Raw genomic sequence first — 5,831 nt, forward strand, 5'->3', positions numbered from 1 at the left:
ACAGTTGACCACACATGCTGAAGGGCGAGGCGGAGGCAAAGACCACGACCCCCACTGGAAGACTTTTGCCAGGGAATCAAAGTCCAGCAGGTATTAAGTAAATCATAAACCTCAGACTTGTAGAACTAGAACTCCGGAGATCTCTCTGTCTAGTTGATTGCCACGTGGGGTCCATGACACCTGTGGAGGGACTCCAGGATTCTGGGAATCCCCTGAATTGCAAAATGCACTTTTCAGAGGAAATCTCCAAGGTTTCACTCTGGGAGGTCTATGTTCTAGAAAAAAAAAAAAAAGGGCAAAGAACTTCTGATCCAACCGGACCTCCGCCCAAGGCCAGACTTGGCAGGCAGCCTGGGCCGAATGTGCATTTTCCTGGGCGCCCTGGAGCCCCCGATCTGTATGCCCCGTCCTCTCTGGTGGGGGAACCCAGAGAGTGCCCTGAACCTCCAGGTGTGTGTGTGTGGGGGGGGGACACCGGCATTCCCTGCAAGAATCCAGGGCTTTTGTGAGCATCTGCAAACTCACAGGCACACTCCTCATGTCCTTGGACCCAACAGACAGCAAACCTTGCCCGTCCTGGACTGTTGCTTTTCAAGGGTGCCCGGATGCAGCTTTGATAAAGAAAACGTCATGGCACTTAGTGGGGCTACTGAATTCACAGCCTCTTTCATCAGCATCTAGTTCTCACCCACTGCATGCTCTGTATGAGTCTCATATAGGATTAGTCTCACATGTATTAGGTTCCTTATAAGTCCATTATCATGGGGTCGTGGGGGGTGTAGATCAGATATTTTGAGCTAACTGGGAAACTATATTCAAAGTGGTCGGAACCACGGTCTGTGGCCAGAGAGGAGGAGTGGAGGAGTCTGGTAAGCGCAGGGTGGGCAGGGGATGGCCCCGGCTGGGGCGGGGGAGTGGGGCGCTGTGGGCAGCAGCCGTGCATTGAAGACAGAAGTGAGACCCGGCCTGGAACTGCTCAGGTGAGGCCACAGACAGAGTCGAGGCTCCCTCCTCGCTCTTCTGGCAGGAAAGATGCAAATGTTTAATCCAGCATCTTGTTAAAAAAACGAAACAAAATAAAAAACCCCCAACCCACCTGAACCCTGATACTCCTCTATTTGCTACTAGTGTTTTAAAATACCAGTTGATGGGGATCTCTGGGGGGCTCAGCGGTTTGGTGCCGCCTTCAGCCCAGGGCGGGATCCTGGGGGCCTGGGATCGAGTCCCTGCATGGAGCCTGCTTCTCCCTCTGCCTGTGTCTCTGCCTCTCTCAATCTCTCTCTCTATCATAAATAAATAAATCTTTAAAAAAAACCAACAGTTGAACGCCACAGTAACCAGTGTCACTCGTGGAAGGCCGACCGCCCCCCTCCTTCCCGAGAGCGGGGCTCGAGAACCCCAGCACCGCCCTCAGGTGCTCAGCCCTGCAGGTGGGCCTGGTGGCTCCCCGGGGGAGCCTCTCAAACCCAGCTGGGACCAGAAAGGAGAGGCTGAGGCCTGGCTTTCCCGTCAGGGCCTCCGCTTGGCTTCTCCTCACTTCACCGGCGGAGCGTGTCCTCTGGGAGAAGGCCCGGGCCCGGGCTGCCGAGGATTCACGTGGCTTCCTCCGTCAGGCCCAGGCCGGGGTCCGTGGCGCCCGCCGGGTGCTGGCCAGACCCCCGAGCCTCAGGCCGCCGGGCCCCTCTGGGGAACCACGGCCTGCCCCCGCCCTGCTCGGGACGCGGGTGAGGGCCCGGCCGCTGCTGGCGAGTTTGGCCCTTGGTGCCACTGCACACGGGCTTCCAGTGCCAGCCCAGACCCGACTGGGGCTCCTTTGTCCCCCGTGGCCTGGGCTGACCAGCCCGGCCTGGAGCGCTGCCCTGGGAGGACGCAGGCTACCACCGCATCACAAAGCGCTGCTTTGTGGCCTTGACAGGAGGGCTTGTCATTAGCTGTGACATGGTCCCTGGCAGATCCTGGCATGTGGTAAGCAGACAGCTCAGTGCTGGTCACAGAATCTCGAGTACCGCCACTCCCCCCGCCCCCGTTGGGTGCAGCGTCTAAGCTGTCCAGCTTGCATGGCCTCTACCTCCCCGCGGGTCCCTATGGACTCAAATTTGCTGGCACCTTTGTGCTGAGCCAAGGCAGGGGTGGGCAGGGCACGGGAGCAGTGTTCTGTGCCCAGCACCCTCTGTCGCACGGGTTGGCGACCGTGGCCCCGTTAAGCTCGTGCAGAGCCCTTCCTGGCGTCAGGACGTGCTGCCCAGCCCGCCCATCCACGCCCAGGTCCCTAAGGGGCAGCAGCTTCCTGAGGGTGGGACATCCAAGCAGGAAAGAAAATGGAAAAGCCACACACAGGCAACCGCAAGCCATGCAAGATTCATCATTTCAGCTACGTGAAGTTTAAGACTCTCGGTTTATCACAGGTGCTTGAAAGAATTTGAAAAGATAAGCCACAAACTGGGAAAAGATCTGTGCAACACGTAGGTGGCAAAGGATCGGACTGGAGAACAGATGAGGGCTCAGGGGCCTGCAGGCGGGACGGAGGGAGGAGGAAGGAGGCCAGCGGTTCGATGCGAGAATGGGCATAAATGATACAGTCGCTTCACAGAAGAGCCACATGCGCGAATACGAAGCTTGGCAGGGTCGGGAAAGCCCCGTCCCAGGCCACGAGGAGCCACGTGTCTCCCAGCGCAGCGTTCTGGGCCCTCCCTGCCTAGGGAGCTCTTCTGGGATGGTTTTCAGTGATCCTGGGCCTCCCCCGACCCCAAGCCTGGCCTGCGTGGCTCTGTTGAGCCTCTGTCCTGGCCCCAAGCACCCTCCCACCCAGAGCCTGAGGGGCACCCTGCGCTTCCCCACCCCCACCCCCACTGACAGGGCCGTCCCTTGGCTCTCCTCTCAGGTTTCAGCCTGGCCAAAGGGGCTGCAGGGACATCTGTCCAAACAGAAACCCAGTCCGCTTCACCTCAAAGACCCTGAGGGAACTCAGGGCAGACAGCCTGTGATGAGGGGCATCTGCTGACAATTAGCACCTTCTGGACCAAGTCCAGGTGGAAGAGGGGCTCCCCCAACTGACCCCCAATCCTCTCTCCTCCTCCTGGGCAGCGAGGTCGTGCCACCTGGGTCAAGGACGTGGTGCAGATGGGGCCGGCCTGGAGGAGGCCCACCGCACAGGCGGCTCCCGCGGTCTGCCCACCCACAAGCTTGCTTGCACTTTCCCCTCGGGGCTTACCTGCTTTGGGAACCTTTAAAAACGAAACAGGTGGCTGAAAGAATATCCTGAAATGACTGAGCTCACACTTGAAATGTGCACTAGAGGCAGCTTATCCCACAGGGGATTTCTGCACGATTACGGGTCCAACAAATAAACACTAAACAGTGGGGTTGGGGCACCGCTTCCAGACTTGCTGCCCTTGGGTGCTGGTGAGACACGTTCAAACAGGTGTGACTTGAGGGAGTGCCGTGGTCACCTTCTGCTTTCCTCGCTGCTTTCCTCATGGCTCCCTTTCCCCTCCTCAGCTCCCACCCGCTGTGGATGCCAGGCCAGCTTAGGGCACCACGACTGCCATGGTCACTATGAGAACAGCAGGCAGGGGAGAGAGCGGTGCCCCTGGAGAGGCATGAGAGCTGGGCACCCTCTCCCCATCCCTTGCTCTGTGCATCTCTTCCCTCCGGCTCTTCCTGAGTTTTATCCTTTTATAATAAATTGGTGATGCAGGAGGCGGCTCAGAGGATGTCAGCTCAAGTTCAACACCGGGAATAGAGCCCCAGCGACCGTCCGCTCTGGCTTGGATCGCAAAGGCAAGCCTCATACTGAGCAACGCCGCACAGCACCGCTGAAAGAAGACGTAGTACGGACAGTGACAGAGTCAACATCCAGGGGTGAAGAGGAAGTAGCAAGACCTTCAGCCTCAAGCAAAAAGAACAAAGAATCTAGAACCTGACGACTTCACTGGATGCAAGTATCTTTACCAGCTGGATCTCAACAGAGCAAACAGGCGGCAAATCGTCTCCTGATTCTGATTCCAACTGCAAATGTTTCTAAATAGATCATGAGTTCTTCTAATAATCATGATTTAAAAAAAAAGCCAAGTAAAAAACCCCCCAAACCAGAAAACAAAACCACCAGGCAGGGCAGGTCTTTGATCTGCAATGGCTCCCCTGGATCATCTTTGTCAGCTGTATTCCCTTTTTTTTTTTTTTTAAAAGATTTTATTTATTTATTCATGAGAGACACACAGAGAGAGGCAGAGACATAGGCAGAGGGAGCAGCAGGCTCCCTGGGAGAAGCCTGATGAGGGACTTGATCCCAGGACCCCGGGATCACACCACTGAGCCACCCGGGTGTCCTGTCAGCTGCATTCCTAAAGGAATTTAACTTCTTTCTTTCACTCTCTCTCTCTTTTTTCTTTCTTTCAGGCAACAAATCGAGCTTTCATTTTGCACCAGCTGGTCTAGGCACCGAGGATGCATCCGCGAGCAGTCACAAATCCCTGCCCTCGTGGAAATGCCATTCTAGGGGGAAAGACGGTTCATAAAGTGAAAGGTGAAGCCTACGACATGTAACGTGATGAGCAGCTCTGGGAACAGCTTCTATTTGCACAACAGCTGTGAAAAGAGTGACCTTCGCTGACCTTTGTGTGACCATGAATGTGGACTGAGCAATCATCACAGCAGGCACTGCTTTCCTGTGACTTTCATATTCTCATAAGAAAGGGGGTCAGGGTTTGAATCTAAAACCACGCGACTCTAATGTCTCTGTTTTTAGGCCGCTGGATCCTGCCCTGACCCTCATCCGCATGCACCCTGCAGGCCCTGGGCAGCACCACAGCGCCATGAGGCCGGGCGTGCAGCCCCTGAGCACAGGGCGCTGAGGGGTCAGCGGGTTTGCGATGATGGGTCTCCGCCTTCCGTGCAGAAGGCCTCGCCTGGTCCTGGCAGTGGCTGCCTGGTGGCCTCTTTCAGCCCCTGCCCGGTGTGTCGCTTGGGGACAGCCTGGATGTGGCTGGGGCAAGGCTACAGGTGGCCTCAGACTCCAGAGAAGCCACCGCTGCCCCAGCCCCTGTGTCCTGTTCTCCCAAAGTGGAGTGTACAGCATGGGGGAGGGTACTTACTCTCCATGTCCCTTCTCTGCCTTGGTGACAGGGAGCCGGACCTGGGAAGAAATGGAGCGCACACAGAGTACTGTGTGCTCACTGCGTCTTGCGGGAGCTTAGGGTCTGAGGGTGAACGACGGGGCTCCCCCCTTCCCGTCTGCAGTGGCCCAGTGTGCACAGGGGAATGCGTTCCATCCTTCTGGTAATAAGCCGTGTGGCCTCTCTGGGACTCAACACCTTTGCCTATAAAAAGGGGAGCACTCGAGTGATCCCTAGGTGGCTCAGCTGTTTAGTGCCTGCCTTTGGCCCAGGGTGTGATTCTGGAGACCCAGGATTGAGTCCCACATCGAACTCCCTGCATGGAGCCTGCTTCTCCCTCTGCCTGTGTGTGTGTGTGTGTGCCTCTCGCTCTGTCTCTCATGAATAAATAAATAAAATCTTTAAAAAAAAGGGGGGGGGAGCACTCTTTTCCTGCCAGCCTCCCTGGTCTGTAGTGAGGACCACAGGAAATGGTGTACTGAGCGTGCTCTGTAATCTGTAAAGTGACACCCACATCCTTCAGTCAGCCCTGTAATGACTGACACACAGGAGTTCCATGCACTCACCAGGAGGCTTGTTTAGGGCCAGGCCAATCAGGGGTTAACCACCCCCCCGCCGTGTCACCCCCCCCCCAAAGGCCACAGGTATTGGAAGGCCTCCACTCTGTTCCAAAATGCTGTGTAAGACCTGTCCCTCTTCTTCCCCCACTGCCCCCAA

The 5,831-nt window shown here is 56.6% G+C and overlaps 1 long non-coding RNA gene across 2 annotated transcripts; it reads left to right on the forward strand.

The window, feature by feature from the left end:
- Positions 1-1,973: 1,973 nt before the first annotated feature.
- On the forward strand, positions 1,974-5,488 carry LOC144292956 (uncharacterized). Of its 2 annotated transcripts, none has more exons than XR_013360374.1 (3): positions 1,974-2,462; positions 3,698-3,937; positions 4,399-5,488. It is a non-coding gene; the product is annotated as an uncharacterized LOC144292956 (long non-coding RNA). The 2 variants fall into 2 exon arrangements; XR_013360373.1 differs by having other exon boundaries at positions 1,974-2,405.
- The last annotated feature ends 343 nt before the right edge of the window (positions 5,489-5,831 follow it).

This window comes from Canis aureus, chromosome 21 (assembly GCF_053574225.1).
Source record: "Canis aureus isolate CA01 chromosome 21, VMU_Caureus_v.1.0, whole genome shotgun sequence".
Taxonomy (NCBI): domain Eukaryota; kingdom Metazoa; phylum Chordata; class Mammalia; order Carnivora; family Canidae; genus Canis; species Canis aureus.